Source organism: Haliotis cracherodii, unplaced genomic scaffold (genome assembly GCF_022045235.1).
Source record: "Haliotis cracherodii isolate W230 unplaced genomic scaffold, xgHalCrac1.p SCAF_23, whole genome shotgun sequence".
In the NCBI taxonomy this organism is placed as follows: Eukaryota; Metazoa; Mollusca; class Gastropoda; order Lepetellida; family Haliotidae; genus Haliotis; species Haliotis cracherodii.
This window is the reverse complement of record NW_027266279.1, coordinates 14040794-14060971: the sequence shown is the minus strand read 5'-3', so window position 1 is coordinate 14060971 and position 20178 is coordinate 14040794.

The window sequence follows — 20178 nt, the reverse complement described above, 5'->3', positions numbered from 1 at the left end:
TTCCATACGCAATTCATTTAGAAGTGTCTTGAAATATTGAACAACTAATTCAATTTTTCCCCTGTAGCCGTTGTACTGTGATCGTGTATGTTCTGGAGCCGTTGTACTGTGATCGTGTATGTTCTGGAGCCGTTGTACTGTGATCGTGTATGTTCTGGAGCCGTTGTACTGTGATCGTGTATGTTCTGGAGCCGTTGTACTGTGATCGTGTATGTTCTGGAGCCGTTGTACTGTGATCGTGTATGTTCTGGAGCCGTTGTACTGTGATCGTGTATGTTCTGGAGCCGTTGTACTTTGATCGTGTATGTTCTGGAGCCGTTGTACTGTGATCGTGTATGTTCTGGAGCCGTTGTACTGTGATCGTGTATGTTCTGGAGCCGTTGTACTGTGATCGTGTATGTTCTGGAGCCGTTGTACTTTGATCGTGTATGTTCTGAAGCCGTTGTACTGTGATCGTGTATGTTCTGGAGCCGTTGTACTGTGATCGTGTATGTTCTGGAGCCGTTGTACTGTGATCGTGTATGTTCTGGAGCCGTTGTACTGTGATCGTGTATGTCTTAGCATGTGAGTGAGTGTGGTTGTGACGGCCTTAGCAATATCACGGCGGGGGACACTGGAGTGAGTGAGTGAGTTGGGTTTAACGCCGCTTTTAACAGTATTCCAGTTATATCGCGGCGTGTCAGCTTATTGTGGGAGGAAAGCCAGAAGTGATGCACGTCTCAGACGTTTACCACTTCGGTGAAACCCACGAGCACGGGTATGGTGCTGACAAACCTAGAAACATAATCGGGGCGAACAGGGATTCGAACCCACAATCATAGGTTTCTGGCATGCCCAAGGGACGCAAGTCTGCACAGCGAATTGCGGCGCCTTAGACGACTGGGCCACCCGTGCCCCCGTGGACACTGGAAATGGGCTTTCTGTACACAAACGTTGTACACCTGTGGGAATCGAACCCAGGCCTTCAGCGTAACGAGTGAACTCTTTAGGGGGAACAGGTGGCCCAATCGTCGAAGGCGCCGCAATTCGCTGCGCAGACTAGCGTCCTTTGGCTACGCCAGGAATCTGTGATTTAGTGTTCGAATCCGGGTCACCCTGATTATGTTTCTTGGTTTTCAGCACCATGCCCGTGCTCGTGGGTTTCACCGAAGTAGTAAACGTGTAAGACCTGCATCACTTCGGGCTTTACCCCAACATCGAGCTGACACGTGATACAAATGGAATACTGTTTAAAGCGTCGATAAATCCAACTAACTCACTTTAACCACCCATCACTTGTGAAAGGAGCGGTCGGGTAGCCTAGTGGTTACAGCGTTCGCTCGTCACGCCGAAGACCCGGGTTCGATTCCCTACATGGGTACAATTTGTGAAGCCCATTTCTGGTGACCCCCGCATATATACAGCACATATACAGCAAACTGACGGTATCAAAACACATTTCGTTATATCCGTCAGTTCGTTGTAAACGTGTTCGTTATAAACGTAGTTTACTGTATATTACATTGTGTAGACATAATCAGGAGGCAACCCAATGTGACGTACGCCATATATGTTTGCTGCTATAAGGAATCAGTAATGGCATATCTGACTCTGACACACCAAACATTCGGCCAATTTGGGATTCGAACCCACGATGAGGAAACTAACGAGCCTTATGGACGAACCCTTAAAAGTGAGTGGGTGAGTTGGGTTTAACGCCGCTTTTAACATTATACCAGTTATATCACGGTGTGTCAGCTTAATGTGGGAGGAAAGCCCGAAGTGATGCAGGTCTCAGACGTTTACCACTTCGGTGAAACCCACGAGCACGGGCATGGTGCTGACAAACCTAGAAACTTAATTGGGGTGAACCGGGATTCGAACCCACAATCATAGGTTTCTGGCGTGCCCAAGGGACGCAACTCTGCACAGCGAATCGCGGCGCCTTAGACGACTGGGCCACCCGTGCCCCCCGAACCCTTAAAAGCGAGTTGCGGTGCCTCATTTTACTTGGTCACTCGTGTTTCCTTAGGTTAAGGACATTTTACCATCTCAAATTAAACGAACAACATATAACAGTGAACATGTTTGTCATTACATTTTTTTGTTGCTCTAATCAGTGGCCAAAACTGTCAGACATTTGACATTTAATGTATAAAACGTGTCTTTAACAGTAATGGTGTTAACTTAAATGAATTCCACGTGATTATTTCATATTTCCTATTTGACTCTTCCTGCCCTTCCGGGACATGTTTGGGGTGGTCGGGTAGCCTAGTGGTTAAAACGTTCACGCCGAAGACCCGGGTTCGAATCCCGAAATCGGTACAATGTGTGAAGCCCATTTCTGGTGTCCCCCGCCGTGATATTGCTGGAATATTGCTAAAAGCGGCGTAAGACCAAACTCACTCACTCACTCACTCACTCACTCACTCCGGGACATGTTTTCCACTTTCAGGAACAGCTGGTGCCAACGTTGACTCTCAGTGATCCATTCCCATAATTTTCACCGCTATTTGCCTTTCACGTCCAAATGAATATATTACCTTTCAGAGAACTGTTATTCTCCGGCTTTGACTTTTTATCTTTTATAGGATGTATTTGATTGTATTTATAGGATAGCATTTCAATAACGTTACTTAAACAAATTACAAATTATTTCTTTTTACCACAATTTTTGTTTTTTCATGCCATCTACATGCATTTCTGACTAATATCAGTTTAGCGTACAAAGCGGCAGTAAAATCGTAAAACAATCTGGGGAATACAATTACATCCTTATGCGAGAATATATGTATGGCAACTGCCCTTGTACAAACACAAAGTCAAAATCTTTACGTGTCATTCCGTGACACTGATTCACACCTAAATATGGAAGTCTGTTCCCGATAGTCACACAAAGGCGATGTGTTCCTCTAGACATGCTGCCATGCGAAAACACATTTCGTTATATCCGTCAGTTCGTTATAAACATGTTCGTTATAAACGTAGTTTACTGTACTGATATCTTCGCGTGGCTCTTGTTTAACGTCGCGCTCTGTAGTAGTCCAACGACATGGCGGTGGCCTGAATTAGTTGTGTCTGGACCAGACAAACCAGTGTATATAAATCAGTACCAAACGGTACAATTGGGTATATTATTGACGTGAATTATTATTTATCGGTTTCAGTGTACAATACTACATCTTTAAGAGCGCTCGAGCGCTGTAATATTGCTCAACGCGGCGTAAAACCATACTCAGTCGCTCACCCATTCGAGAGAGAGGAAGGTATGAGGTGGGATCCGATCATACCAAAATACATTAAACGATGGTACTTGTTGTTACCCTGCCTGGTAGTTGGCATTAAGGGGCCGAAACAAGGACTGGTCAGCTCGGTGTGAGTATACAGTGTCTGAGTGGGGTTTCCATGTTAAACTGTCGCACGGTATCATTTCCATAAGCATAAGAAATGAAATTTCAATGTACGATTCCGACTGTATGATAAGCATTCACCGCGCTACGGAAGTGCAATAAATCTTGAATCCGACGTTAAACCCCATTTCACCTCACCTCACAACCCCTCTGACCGTGTACAAATTTAATAGAATAGAATAGAATAGAAAAGGTTGCAGCAGACTCATTGTGGAAGCGTTATTCATGAAAAGAATAAACGGATGGATAAACTTCTTAAGTTAGAACCATCATAACGAGGGAATCAGTTGCCATTCTGAACGCGCATCTTAAACATGTAAAACTGACTCAACTATAGATCATTATATAAAATTAGAGAGATATTCTATATCACCCGTAACATGGTTTAAGTCGGAGAAATCACGAGAATCTGTTTTCTTGTACGAAATCGACCGGATTAACAGATTTCCAGGTTTCCATATTCGTATCACATATGAGGATAACAGAATACCATCCTTTGTATGTAGACAACATGCTCCGGAATGTACCCGAGGTCCGGTCGAACGAGGTTATTGTATTATACTATATGATTCATGATTTCATCAAATTGAAAGTGTTTATCGGAATGAAATATTCATCTTGTCTGTATTGCCCACATGGACAAGGGTTTAATTCCATGAATAATATATATGTCCTCAGTTTATCTGTATCAAACCTTCACGCCATGGAGTAAAGCATGCAAGTGTTGCACGAACATATTATAGTAATTGTAAATAGAGTGCCTTTTTCAAATTATTACTCATTTTAGAAATAATCCTCTCTCATATGTCATATGAAGCATGCGATTATATTGTACGTATACAATGAAATAGTCATATTCTTTAGTGATATGAAGTTTTTAAATGCTCCCGAATGCATAAAAACGTATGATTTAAGTTCGGACATTTTTGCAATTTATATCGAAACAATGCGACGATGTATTAAAATATCAAAAGAACGGCAGCAGCTTAAGTATTTTTCTCCAGAATAGAGACATGTCAGGTATCTGAGCCTAAAATACAGGATAGTAGTATATGACAGAAATTAACAACATTCCAAAAAGTGAACTTTATGGAAATTCTGTGTATAAAAGTGCTATGGTATTCAGAAAAAAGACCAACCAAACTCAATGACAAGTTATCAATGCAGTGGCTACAATCATTCACGCAGATTACTACACACGTAGTAGGTGGAAATATGCATGTGGAAATACATACATAAACTATAAGAAACATAACTTTTTGAATATTTCTGTATGTTTGCATATGCCTATAAGAAAGGGAGAGTGGGTGTGGTTTTACGGCGCTTTTAGCAATATTCCAGCAATATCACGACTGGAGACACAAAAAATGGGCTTCACACTTTGAACCTATATCATGAATCGAACCCGGCCTTCGGTGTAACGAGCCAACACTTTAACTACTGGACTACCCCATGACCCCTTTAAGAAAGAAGCTTCATCGTATCAGAGGCTATATAAGCAATGACCAATTTCAGAAAACACTTACACATGATCACACAGGACTATCAATATAAATATATTTTGAAAAGTGCAGTTGTTGATATCATGGGTTTAGGATTAATGGTACACATTTCTTAAGAGTCATATCCCAAACATCATACATGCTGGTCTTACTTAAAGAACATCCTATACATGCAATATGCATAAAAGGTATTTTAATTACAAGAAATAAATTTTAATATTATAATAATATTTTAATAAAATATATCTGTGAACATGACTGAACTTACTTTGTTAGCTGGGGGTACAGCGAGGGAACTTCCAAGAAAATGGTTCTTAAGACCTGAAGGTGATGACATGGCCAAGTCAACCACCATCATCACAACGAGTATAGGGACCACAATGCTTGTAACACTCTTCATTATGTCGGGCTGGTGCTGTGAGTTGTGATTACGAGTAGAAGGTACAGACTTGTGGAGACAGAGAACCTCTAGCTATCACACACCCTACCTTTATACGAGGCTGGTGGCACGAAGGAGGAGCTAGCATGCAAATAGGGTTTCTATTTGATTGGCACTTGTGGTCAGATCGATTGGTTCGGGTTTTTGCAACATGATTGAGATATCAATCGATTCCACGATCCTCTTAGAATGCTATCAGAAATTGATGACGTTGTCTAGATCATCGGTGTCTGCAATAGAGTGTTTTAGGAATGCAAACAGGAACGGGAGTATTGTATGTTGAGTTCCACGCTAGTCTGATCGGATTAGGAAAGATAAGCGCTTGTCGGACTGATCGCTTCTTTTGTATTTAGCAGCCGGTTGCTTGAATACTGATGTCTGTATTTGCTTTTACTTAACCATGAAACAAAAGTATATTTTTATGATACTGAATGCATGTTCCAAACACGCCATACCGTCGTGGACGAAGAATAAAAGAAGATGAAGATGATTTATTAATGTACTACATTCTATATTTCATCTTTTTCAGGGAATTAGGAAGGCTCAAGTAATGTTTCTGACTCTTACTGTTTGTTATTTCAATACCATACAAATAATCAAATTTGTTTGTTCATCTGTTTTGTGAAATGGTCCGAAAGGAGGTAAAATACATTTAATTCAGACGTCACAATTGCTTTGACGTCATGGTACACTGCACAATGGTACATACGTCTCCTTCTTCTTCACACTGTACTTGTACAACCAGTGGTATAGTTATCATGAAATGATGTTACCATGAAATCAAGCAAATATCATGCCTTTGCACTGTTGAGCAATGACGGCTCATTTCGGTAGATGTTTAAGCGTGACCTAATAGACATGAAACGTCTAGAATTAAAACGACGACTTTCAGTACAAAGTCGTTTGATCAGTGATAAAATCATGTACTGTGTTCGCAATACACTAAAAGCCGTAATTTCACAAATGAAGAATTTTTTAAATAAAACAACTTATTCCCCTTGGAACATCGTAATTATTTTCACTTATGAAAAAAGCCCGTCAAAGTAGGCTCATGTTCAAAGATGAATTTGTAATCGGCGAAAACAGCCTCCTGTAAATGAACAAACTTAACGGTAGCCAGGATTTGATTTTTTCATTTCTTCTTTTCTCACATTATGTTGGTTCATTTTTTACTTCAGTGTTTTTAGCGTTGTGCATTAGATGCTAAACTCACTTTCCGTTTTAGATACTTTCTGTTTTACAAACTGTTTGCTTTGTTTATTTTATCATTTTCACACTTTTTCTTCACATATCTTTCTCTTTACCCTCCGTCTTCACACGCTATGTTTTATTCATTTACTTTATTTACTTCTACTTTAACCACACACCGTTCAATTTCAATCCAAATTTAAACGCATCTTGCTTTACTCACATTTTGCCTTATTCATCTTTGCTAAACTAGTTCCAGTATCTAAGATTCTACTTCCTAAAATTTAATTCAATATAGAAACGGGAAATCCTTAGCCCAGTTCTTGTAAGTGTGAAAAAGACAAGATGACCATTTTATTGGAGAATTTGTTACCTCCTATGAATGTTTAGCTTTGATCTGCTGATGTGGTTATTTGAGCAGGAATAAAGAACATGCTTCCCGAGCGTCCTGCCCAAAGGAGACGTTAACGTCTTTTTAATTAAAAGGCTTTATTGCAAATGATATAAAAGCTTTCAATTGAAAAGTATGATTTCCCTCATGATACAGAAAGGTACAATTTAATCAGCGTGTTGAGAAAAAGTCTAACGTGGCATGAAGTGATACTTAATCATGACCGCCTTTGATTCAAATGAATTTCCTCTCTCGATTTTACGTACATTCTGTAAATCAATTCCTCTGTGTGTGTGTGTGTGTGTGTGTGTGTGTGTGTGTGTGTGTGTGTGTGTGTGTGTGTGTGTCTGTGTGTGTGTGTGTGTGTGTCTCTGTGTGTGTGTGTAAATCCTGCAGATGTACCGTTAAGTCTCCATAGTCCCTAGTGTGGTAGCCTAACTTTGGTTGCTGGTGATCTATAGCCCATTTTTATAATGAACCGTTATGAAGAGTCCAATGTTTATGGTTACTAGTTTTAAATCTATTTATAGTTTAAATGATAAACTAGTGCTTTTACCGCCCTTCGTCTACGGGTTTTAGAGTCCATATTTATGTATTATCAATGTACAACTTGATTTAGTCACGATATGGCTGAAATATTGCCGATGTGACTATAAATCTTAACTCACTCTTTGACATAAAAGAATAAGATCAGACAACAAAACGCCGTGTGCCAATCCACATCAGAGACGTTTACTTGAATTAACATCGTTTGTCCTAGTAAAGCTTTCAAAATGTGCCTTGGTAGACATGTAGAAGACATTTCCTAATTTGACGCATCAATGATAAAAAAGTTGTTCGATGCCATCCCCTATTTAGACTTGTACCATACGTTACAGGCTTGTTTTTTCAGATGAACAATTGACTTGCCTTTGCATGTGTTTGTGACAAATGTCACCATAATATTGGATGCGATCGTCTTTTCGCGAACACCTGGGGTCATCACTATTTGATAGTGATTCATAAACACATCCCTATGAAACATTCGGAACCGTACAATGGAGTTGCTTTTAACAGACATTTCTTTTGATTAAGGAAAACGTTTTGTCGCTCATATATAATCATTTGTTTAATGCTTCTTTTAGCAACATTCCATCAAAATTGCGGCGGGGCAACTTCAATGGGTTTCATACCCTTTGGGGAATCGAACCCTCGACTTCGGCGCGAAGAGTTCATGCTTCATCTACTGGGCCCCCATACCGTCACTTTAACATTCTGAACAACACGACTGTCCACGCAAACAACTTGCAGTTACTAAATACAACCTCACCCAATGCGATTTACTCCCAAGTAAGCAAAGAAGGCTTGACTTTGCCATAGTCTACATACAGTCGACCTTTCCTTTTCTGTGCTTTTGAGGTTTCACGGAGAAGAATATAATGACATTATCTCTACAATCTTTCTTTTCATTGCTTGACGGTGTGTTGAGGACATGCTCACCTGTTTTAGTTCTGTGAGCGACTATCATGAGATTTGGTCATCGCAAATCATTAAATACAGATCGACCTCGGGGGATTTAAATCACATCTGTATAATTCCTTGATACATAAATCAGATAAGTGGCCTCTGGGTCTAACCACGTCCGTGGTTTAGTTGATAGAGCGTCAACCCGGAGATAGGAAGGTCGGTGGTTCGATCCCTGCGTCATACCAAAAAACGCTGTTACCATTCCTGGCGTTTGGCGTTAAAGGGATAAAGCAAGGATTGGCCTGCTCGGAGTCATCATAACGTGTCCGGGAAGGGTATCCATTGTATAAATGCGCTAGGTATCTCAATGGACACTGAAACCAGAGTTTGGAGTAGTAGAAGCAGCTGCACATACACATGCATGCATGTTGGTATAACAATACAAGGGGGCGGTCGGGTAGCCTAGTGGTTAATGCGGGTTTGATTCCCGACATGGGTACAATGTGTGAAGCCCATTTCTGGGGTGATATTGCTGGAATATTGCTAAAAGCGGCGTAAAGCCTCACTCACCCATTCACTATAACAATACAATAATCTTGAGGGCGACGTTAAACCCCATTTAACCTCACTTTACATGTCTGGATTCCTCCATAACTCATTCAAAAGGCGTTGTTCTAATGTCTTGACCTTTTCCGTGATGGTCAGTTTCACACACTTGCACATCCTTCCATTTTTGTTATTTAAGTTATTAAATGTGTTTTTATACGTTGACATTAACAGGTCTCCATTTACTTAATTATCAATATGTGGATCAAGGCATAAATTTTCATCTTGACAGACCGAGTCTCTGAAAAAAAATGGAAAGGTCATTATTGTCTGAGATGTGTGTGCAAATTTTTTAAAAGCAATTACATTTAAACATGTTTTTCTTCAACTTAACTCTTAGTGTTTGGGTATTCATGTTCATATCTCTATCCCATGACAATGAATTTACAAAATATTATGATAATGTAGGATGTATATAAGAACAAATTGCTTACTACTTTTGCATATCAATACATACTAAAATGGTTTTGAACGCTGGACATGAACGATGCGAAAGATTATTTGCGAACGAATAGATATTTAACGTGATGAGGATAGCATTTTCATTTTCTCGATTAGATGTTTAAAGATACACCATTTGAGATTGAAAGAGGGTTTCTATAAATGGATTTGTAGATATAACGTGATGTAGATATGACAATATAATGTTTTATTACATGTACGGCTCTTTTTCCAAAATGCTAAGATTACCCTGACCCATGGTACTACACTGTGTATATAAAAGCATCCTGGTTTTCCAGAAACATAGACAAAAATAACGAGACATAAGGCAAGAAAACAGATGCATGTAATTAATTACTGGCTAAGATATTTACTGGCTATGTGTTAAGTCTTTGATAGACATGTTAGAAGTTGGAAGAACATGAAGATACGAGACCTTTCTGGATAACAGCGTCTTTATTATGTGTAACGTTGTTTTAGGGCCATAAAAGTAGTGGTCCTAAAACTTCGTTTCGAACAACAAAGGAGTGCTGTCAATTTCAATTCTTTATTCATGTACAGCGGCCCATGGTACAATATTTGGTCCATCATTAACATTTATAGGCTTAGTGTTTGGAGTCTAACATTCATAGCATGGTATATAAAAGTTGCAACATTTCTAATAACAGTTTACCGCCATAAGCATATTGAATTTAGCAAGAGTAGGATGTACAAAATACTTCTGTGGTAAATACTGAAGACGAAGTTCATCGTAAGCGTTACAAATTAATAAAAAATTATATTCATTCTCGAAATATCTTTGTTTGCAACTATTGCACAATTGCTGTCAATTAAAGTGTCATGTCTTCATGACCTTCTGTTGTGAGGGTCCTATCGGTGGGTCAGGACACTCTCACCTCTTCACTCTCACCTTGTATCATCACCATTCTATAGTGATTGACAAACTTGCTAATGATATAGTCAGAATCGCACGATAGACTCTGCTTCCATCAGAAATTTCACATGATGATAATAAAGGGCCTTATTGGATGAACACACGAAAGTTGTGGGCGGACGAACGAATGAATGTAAAGACAGATACACAGACAGAAATATCGATATATCAAAATAGATATCGTATACTCGTTTAAAGAAACATTGTTTTTCCCAAGTCAGAAGATATGTGCAAACCAGGAAAAAAAGATCCATCCAACTTAACAGACATTGTACATGTGTGTGGCAGCAACAAGAGCTCTTCAAGAATAGACATGAAAACATTCTGACCTTTCACTGTGGCCGATGGCGCGACATGAGGATATGTATAGGAGCCTTGGTGGGTTGGACCTCGATGCCCGGGGGTGCTCACAGCCACCAGACAGAAGCCATACCCTACACCCCGGTGATGTTTTCCTACTCACTGTCTAGTTCAAAGGTCCGTTGTTCCATTGGGTTTCTGGACCTTTCTCTTGAAGCAACTTGGCAATGTGACATTTATGCATGTCTGGATATACCTGTACAGCAAATATTTGTTGCACTCTCTCCATATCTATATAGGTATGTATTCATGTGTATCGTGATGCTTTTAATGTCTATAAGTTGATATTTTGAAATAAATCTTTTATTAAATAGTCTGCTGTTGAATATTCACAAAAGATCTAGCCAGACAGCTAGAATGGCAACCCCGCCTGTCAGAAATTTGCCAGTCCAGATTTAAACAATTTATATGGTTTCAACAACGAAAACGACCATCGGTCGTGCATCTAAAAAGAACCGTCTCGGATGGTCGGGAAGGCAGGTATTTGCAACGCTAAAAATTCATATTTTACACTCCATTGATTTCTTTTTTGAAAATTATAGTGTGCAATGAGCAATATTAATGTATGTAAAAAAGAATGACGTTGATTAGAGCTAATGTTTTATGATATATGTTAATTCGCTTTCAACATATTGTGTTGCATTTGGCATTTTTGTATGTTTCAGTAAATAATAGATTTGCAATATAAACACGATATGTGCGTGCAATATTTCTGCTTTTGAGGAAGGTACTTAGGTATATCTAAGATATGCATGTTATTGCAAGTTTACTACAACATAAGTGAACGAGGTAAGCCCCAACCAGCCACCACCCCTGGCCCACAGATACAACCCCAATAACATTCTCCTGGTTCCCAAACACGACCCTGTTACACAGCTTGTCAAATATATGGTGTCTCCTTAGGCAACTGCCTCTTGTTAGAAAGTGCCTAGCAGTTGATACCCGATCGTGTGAGGTAATATCATGACACTGCAAACACGAAAACGTCGTTTTTTTCCGTATATGGTCATTGGACGGAAAAACGACGTTATTTGGACGTTTTCAAACCATCGTTTTTCCGTCCAAATAACGTCGTTATTTGACATCGGAATTTACTGGGAGAGAACGATAGCGTTAAGCTCCTCCCTTTCTTGATTGACATTGTCAATCAAGCAACAGCGTCTACCGGTATTTCTACTTCTCAGATTTCATTGGTCAGTCCCCGCGTGTTAGATTACAGGCCCGCGTTTGACGCTGCACTCGAAGCGCTTAGCGGAAGTACTGAAATCAATCGTTCTGCGCATGCGGATTACTTAATGCCTTGACCAAATTTTCCGTTCTGTGCATGCGCGATTTCGCGTATTGTTTCCTAGATTTAATGTCACCACTATTTGACAATGGTTCATAAACACAGTCACGTGAAGGTTCGGAATCGTAACGAGTAACTCCATTTAAATTGAAGAAGATCCCCAGTGATATGGGAGATTCCAAGATGAAACTATTCTATGGCTATCTAGGCTGCAACCCAAACCGATCTAAACGGGACCCGATAGCTTATTGTATGCTATATAGTCATATGGAAGTGGACAAGAACTATACATTGTATTCCGGCCGATTGTTCTTGCATTTACTTATAAGTCAGGAAAATGGACTTAAAAGGGGAGTTGTTGAATGTAATTATTTTAATTATTAAATGTTGCCTATACACTAATCTGGACGAACTTCTCATTGTGCTGTTTATGTCATCCTATATACTATTAGTATGTTACCGTTCTAAAGTCAACCTCTCACATAACATTATAATGTTCATAGTATCAAAGTTTAATCAACAATATCAAGAGCAGCGATTTAAACCACTGAAACACCCAATCACAAGGCTGTTATCAAGCGCTAGTGCAGACGTGATGCATCGTAAAAACTGTATCGTGATGTCTTCAGAAATTCAATTATACTACGAGATAGTACGGCTAACGCTGACTCACCGGTGGAACAAAGACAATATCGCTAATACAGATATAACGTATTTGAATGTTAATACTAAAGACAAACAATAATTATTTTTGCAGTGACGATACAACACGTATACACGTTTATTGTTAACTTTCATCAGTTTTGCTCTTCATTTTAATAACTTTGTTTTCACATATATATGTAGCAATACCCGACAAGCATGTCATACATAATTATGGGGCAGTTTTCAATCTTGTACTGACTTACTCTGGTGTTAATGAGCGAAGTTTATTGGCTTGTGTGTAAAACCCCGTTTTTCTGGTAATCCTATTATTACTTAGTTTATTTCTATCTAATGACACCCTGTTCTCTGGATCATGGCTCCGTGACTATCTATAACAATTAAGATGAACATTCAGTTCAAGTAAATGAATGAGTTTGTTGTGACGCTACAGTCAGTAAAAAAAACAATGCTGTGAGGTTTGATAACACACTTCTACCAGGTCGAACATCGTGGATCCTCATTTTCTGCCTGAAGAGAATCATAGTTCATATGCTAATCCATCTGCGATTACCCTCCCACTCAAGATGACCTTACTTGTTGCTAAATCTATGATCTATCCCCCCAATCTCACATTAGTAGCACATTGTGTACACCCTATCCCCATTGAAATCTCCACTGTGGGTATTCCTGGGGACGAAAAGGCCCCATGTACCTAGGAATTTCATCAATACATTCATGCGCGGCATTCTCTGCCTAAATAAGATCATATAGTTAACATGCTAATCCAACACGAAATACCATCCCGCTCAAGATGAATGTTTTATGTAACATCCAACAGGCCCACATTTACGCACGCACGCACGCAAGCACGCGCGCACGCACGCGCACACACATATTTGGATTTACCAATCCCTGAATTGAGAATTGAGTCGTGCGTTACGAAGCTCCTCCAAGTCATCATCAATATCCGTATATGTCTGTGATATCATTACCCATCCAAAGCCGAATATACATTTATTGTGTTTTCTTGACAACAAATGTTATAATTGGGATAACACTTTCTGAGTAAAGTACAGATTCTCGTACTTTCTTGGGTTGAGTCCCGTCCGGGATTTGAACCCACACTGTGAGTGAGGCACCTAATCGCCAGAACACAAAGTTGGCGATCTAGCCACCGAACCAAAAATGTTAGTCCAGATGACGTATACTTTGTGTACTCCTCTGACAAGAGAAAAATGGCACGGCTTCTATGACCGAAAGCTTTGAACCAACAATGCCTTTAAGAAAGGGGTCAACAGTGACACACATTATATTTGGATACCACTTTCTCAGCAAACTACATATTTTTAGGGTGGAGATAATAGACGTTGATGGTTGATTATCAATGGACAAATTAAAGCCAAAACTTAACTTATGAATGATTGGTAATGGGAAATGGACAATGGGCAAACGGGAGGCGGGGTAATCAGCGCCATGCCAGTTATCTGTTGGCTTCCTATGTTGCGTTCCCTTCTTTGCTATCTTTTTACTTTTGTTGTTCTTACAGGTACAAATATATGTTCTCTGCCTCATAGCATTTAATAATATGCACCTGATGAAGGAGAAAGTATATATTCCGAAACGCAGTGTTCCTCCGTTGACATCCATAAATAGTTTTCCTTGTGTGTATCAGTTCTTAATGCCCTTTAAAGACTCAATCTAGCTTTGTTTTTAAATGTGGTGATATTTGCGTAGAATATAATATGGTCATGCCTATATACATTTGGATCTTTGTCTACATAAGTATTTAGACATACAATTTAGAGCTAAGGACATTGCTAATTCTGCAGGCATGAAGTACACGTCATAGCAAGCTGTGATCTTTATTCATACTTTAGATATTCGTAATGGAGATCTGTAACTGAAGTTTACCGTAATCTTCCGCAACTCTCACCTCCTGACCTGTTGAACGTCTTAGTGCATTCAGATGCCATTGTAAAATTCCATGCTGCCCCTCTTTCTGTGATGTTTTGACGGATGAAATCTATTGCGTTATAATAATCTCTGTTTGCTGATATATGATATGTACATGTTGTAAAATATTTACGATATTTTAAACGTGTAATTCGATGCATATGCAATGCAATGTGAACATAAGTGCGGATGCACGAAGGCGGTTATAGTCATAGTTATACTGCGATGGATGTAGGGGAATGGTAGGGGGGTGTATGTATGTATGAAAGCACGAATACCGATAGATGAGGGCGGATATAGTTATAGTTCGATGGATGTTGGGGAATGGTGGGAGGATGGATTATGTATGAAAGCATGCGCATGGATCCATGATGGCTGACGTAGACATAATGGTGGGGAAAGAAGAATATGTGTGTGTGTGTGTGTGTGTGTGTGTGCGTGCGTGTGTGTGTGCGTGCGCGTGCGCGTGCGCGTGCGTGCATGCGTTGTGATACGAGGGTTGGCGAACATGTTGTCAGATGATTGTGTGAGTAAGTTAAGTGGTTGAGGATGTGGCAGGTATGAGTATTGATACATGCAGACTTGGGGTTGGGGGACTGGGTGTGCCTGTACTGAGGTCTTTTGTTTCACCCACTTATAGTGTTTTCTTTCACTCAAATACTGTTTTACGCATTTTAATGACTGAAACTGTAGTGACTCAAAGGTCATACTGGCCGGGCATTCAACATATCTACCCCAACTACATACGTAGCCATTTTTATGATGTACAATTATCCTTCTACCTCACACACACACACACACACACACACACACACACACACACACACACATTAATTGTTTTATTAAATGTATCTTCGAGAGTCAGAAAGAAACTAGAAATAACTGCCTTTGTTCTGTAAACCTCACCAAGTTTCAGCTTTCGCCTCTTCCTTTGTGGACTGAGGTTTCACATTTGTAAAATGATCTCTCTTATCTGTCTGTACCATCAACTTAACTGCCCTCACCCCCTGCAGTTTTATCGTCCCATATTGCCAAGCAGGTGACCCACAAGGAGGAATACCGCCCTCACTCAGTCCAGTGATACTGTGCCTAGCATAGTCTGTCTTACAGACCCTGATACAAATACATATCAAATACAGCCCATGCAAGTCTATAATGTTTGGCAAGTCTAGATCACTGCAGTATCAGGATGAAGAGAGTCACTGGGGTCCTTTTTATTATATTTCTATTAAGATAACTAAACAACTGTTTTTTATGTACGATATGTTCATTTCAGAGACTAGATTTTAGTCTATGCCTAGCACAATATGTTGGGGATACGTAGCCTTGCTGTGGGCAAACATTTTGTAACAATTTGGCAAACTTTGATATGTAAACAGCAAATATTATTCAGTTTTATTTCAACAAAAACGGAAAAAATCGGATCCTACTTATTTTGTGGATACCATAACAATAAATCAAGCCAATAGATCGTTTGAGCTGATATGAATATAAAAAATAATTAGCAAGTCGATAGTCATAATTCCCTCTGTTGGTCCCACGTGAAATGTTCTTCATGAATAGAATAGATGGCTGATAGACGTTCGACCGAATAATACCATTTGCTAACTTCATCTAATTTCCATGAATGTATGTTACATAGTTCATATGTTCATGGGCTTTTTCACTGAATGTATAGTGTGGAGGACTACTTCACTTGAGGATAAGTAACATACATAATGATGATAATTATGATAGTATTGCCATTATTATTCCTTCAGGTTATTAAAAAAAAAGTTATTATGTTTTCATAGAGAGAAAGAGGTATGGAGATTGTGAGATTATTTTCAGCATCGGAATTGTTAACATAATTCTTAAACATATTATGTTTTGTTTGTTTGTTGTTAAATGCTGCACTCAGCAACGTAATGATATTAAAACATTACATCTAGGTTCAGTTGTATTTTTATATTTGTATCATTTTGCAAATGTTACAGGGACCTGATAAGGGATATATAATAATGTATAGTCGCTATTCTTAAAGTAAGAATATGTTAGATTTATCAACCAGAAATATTGCACACAAGAGGATAATCATATTTCATGACACTTTTCAACGTCTAAGTCAACGATATTTGTGTATGTTATTGCTACATGACACGGATACGTCATGATAAAGCAATTAGAAATTGGCATTTGATGATATAAGATAGCTACGCGATAAATCACAAAGAACAAAGAAGGAAGCGATATTTATTTCACGATAAAACATTGTTCTATCATGACGTCATTTATTGAGATTCGAACATGCACTCGCAACTTGAAAAGTAAAATTTGTTAATTTGACCTTATTTTTGAGAGGTATGTGTCTAGTGAGTTGTTCCCAATAAATATTGCTGGAGAATCCGAAAGTGAGAGTGTTATGACAATCGGTATTGGGAGAAAAGGTACAGATGATTGACGAGAAAATTGTGAGAATATGCGGGACCAAACTCAAATCCTAAAATGGATTTATCTAGCATGGCCGCTGTCGGATTCTATTCAAGGAATCATCATTATTTAAGTACGGGTAAATATTGTAAAGCGTGTATTTTTTCCTAATTTAACACCCTAAAAGAGGCTGTACGTAATGTTGATATCTCATATAGAAATAAACGAGTCTCGGTCGTTGTTTATCGTACAATAAACAACTCCCACTCGTCGTTTGTTTCTTAATTACATGACCATATACACTAACATTATATATTTTCATGTTTATCGGTCAACAAAAGCGACATAAGCATTTCCATTATCATGAGAAACCCTTGCCAAAAGTAGCGCCAACTGCACCATTGCGACAACATCAGGAGCATGTTTCATGATTCATCATAATGAATGATGACATTAGATGCTCGCAAAAACGCGAGCTCATTCCGATCCACTAGTGGCACCCGCCACAAACACATCCAAAGGCAAGCCAGTTGTTCACCCGAAAAGGCAGAGAATTACATCTCACTCTGACATCATTTTTGTCATTGATACGTCAAACCTGGAAATGCCGTCTACACGTCCAACACAAAGCCCAAGCCAGGACCCAAATCCTTCAAACCCGGCCAAAGTTCTGTTAATTACATACATTTCCCCCTAACCTTAAATAATCTATACTAGTTCTGAAGTAAATCGTATTTACCCGTATGAATCGTCTTATGTTATTTATTGCCGATAAACAGAATATGCACACTTTCTGAAAGTACTGTGTGATAAGTCACGCACCAAACCTATACTCTCGATATACATGCTGCTCTTACTTAAAAAAGAATATTGGGTTAACAAGATACGTATATTAAAGTACCATGCTTTCCTGATGTGCTCTCATTCTAATTTGAAATAATGGCATAAATAGTTACCACTCATCTTTCAATATTTTTCAGGGTTGGGTTAATCACGAACATATTTGAATATGTACAACATCTATACTTACTTATCTTTATACTTAAAGGCATCAGGTTTGTCTGTCATAAGACCCCGAAACAAATATGTCCAACACAGCCCAATATTTGACTCTTGGCTCCTTGTTCTTATATTTTATAAGTATTGTTTAAACAACTGTTTTTTTCTGTAAAATATGTTCATTTCAGAAATTAGATGTTATTCTAGCATTAGGTCTGTGGTACGTTTACTGCATCAGCATTACATTAAAACGATATTTACATATATAAATACATACAGAGGAAATGCTTAACATTTATCTTTTAAGGAAGAGTGCAGGACGACTTGCTTTATACATATAAATGTGGTCATATATGTATGGACATTTGGATGATACAGATATACCTCCTTAAAGATAGTGTTCGTAGATGACTGTAGAAAATGGAATAATTATGTGAGTAATCGGGTTAATAACACGTTCAGCAATATTTAGCCATATTGCGATATTGGTTTCCAACTTACAAGACGGACCATGAAATTATGACTTGAATTTGGACCTGGCTTTCTGGTGTGATGTAACACCCCAGAATCTCCGGTAGAAAAAGGGCTCAAAGCACGAATTAAGAACACGAGATGATACTGATGTATGCATCTGGACATGTATTTGCGTAGTATTACTACCTTAATTCATAAGTATATATGTATTTTGCATAAAAGGATCTTATAGGATCGACGCTGACATGCGCATATAACCTATTCACCAGTGCTGTAATATTTCATTTCTTCTGACAAATATCGACACGAGAAATTATATTTAAATTTAAAAGGAGCCCAAGTGGGATAGAAATTTGAGTCTGAACCTGTTGAACAAGGCTTGTTTCATTTTGGGCTATAGCATTGCCGCAAGGCCTGGGCGGAAGGGAACACCTGTTTGCACCCATCAGATACCAATCACAAATTCTCTCTCAAAACGAAAACAAAATACGAAAAATGTCGGAAGTGTATCCTTCTAATTTTCTATTTAGATACATGTTTTAACTTTAAAGTAATTATATGTATCTCATGTATTATTGGTATCTGTGATGCTGGTACCGTTTTGTTGCCATTGTGTAGCTTTTGTGGAGTTATTATGAATATCAAATACATGCCTTGAAATATGGACTTGTGAAAGAACTCATCATTGAATCATTTGCATTTAAATTAATGCATACACCATTTACTTGGTGTGTATGGACATATTATCCATCTACTTAATATACACACTTATTATGGACATATACAGAATTTCATTGTACCTTATTATTTAAAAAAATACCTTTGAAGATCCGGGTTAGAATAGGCATTCAACAACCCATGCTTCTACGAAGGCGACTTGGCTCGCTGACTTGGTTGATGCATGTCATTGTATCCCAAATGCGTAGATCGGTGCTCTTGATGATAATGACTAAATTGTTTGGTCCAGACTGGATTATTTACGAACCACCGTCATATAGCTGGTATATTGCTGAGTGCGGCGTTAAACAACAAACAATCAAACAAAATCTATATAACTATTAAACACCTTCCAACAATGAGAAATTAAACTTATATTTTCTAAATATTGTTATATTTATAACATAATTTGATTCATAATTTAATTATTGCGTTGCTTTCTTCCCTGTCATTCAATGTGCATGTTCAAACCCCTAAACTTTTAATATTTCATTTTACATAAATGGCTACGTTAGTGCGTTGCCTAGATCTCTCGTTACCTACTCACAAGAATAGATTAAAATAATTTGTTTTACTATCATATTTCTGTTTATCTTATTCATAATACGAAATTGATAATTCATATATAATAGTATAGATCATATTCGTGTATATCACTATCTGATGCTAAGGTTTTATTTCAGAAAATATAATTAATTCAAAATGTAGAAAGATACACAATTTGCCATTATTGGACTTTTAAACTGTACAAAGTATGATATAATAATCAGAATACCTGTAACGGGTAGTATTTAAGAAAGAAATATTTGTCGAGAAGTCCCATTTTTCAGATATGCCCTTCAGTAGTATTATTGCATATCTCCAGAGAGAGGTTTACATTGTAGTTCTCATTATTTGTGGATAATTCAAAAAGCAACATAGAAAATATATATGCTACCATGACGAAAGAATACAGAGTATACATAACTCGCAATTCTATATATTCAGCAAACAGCCC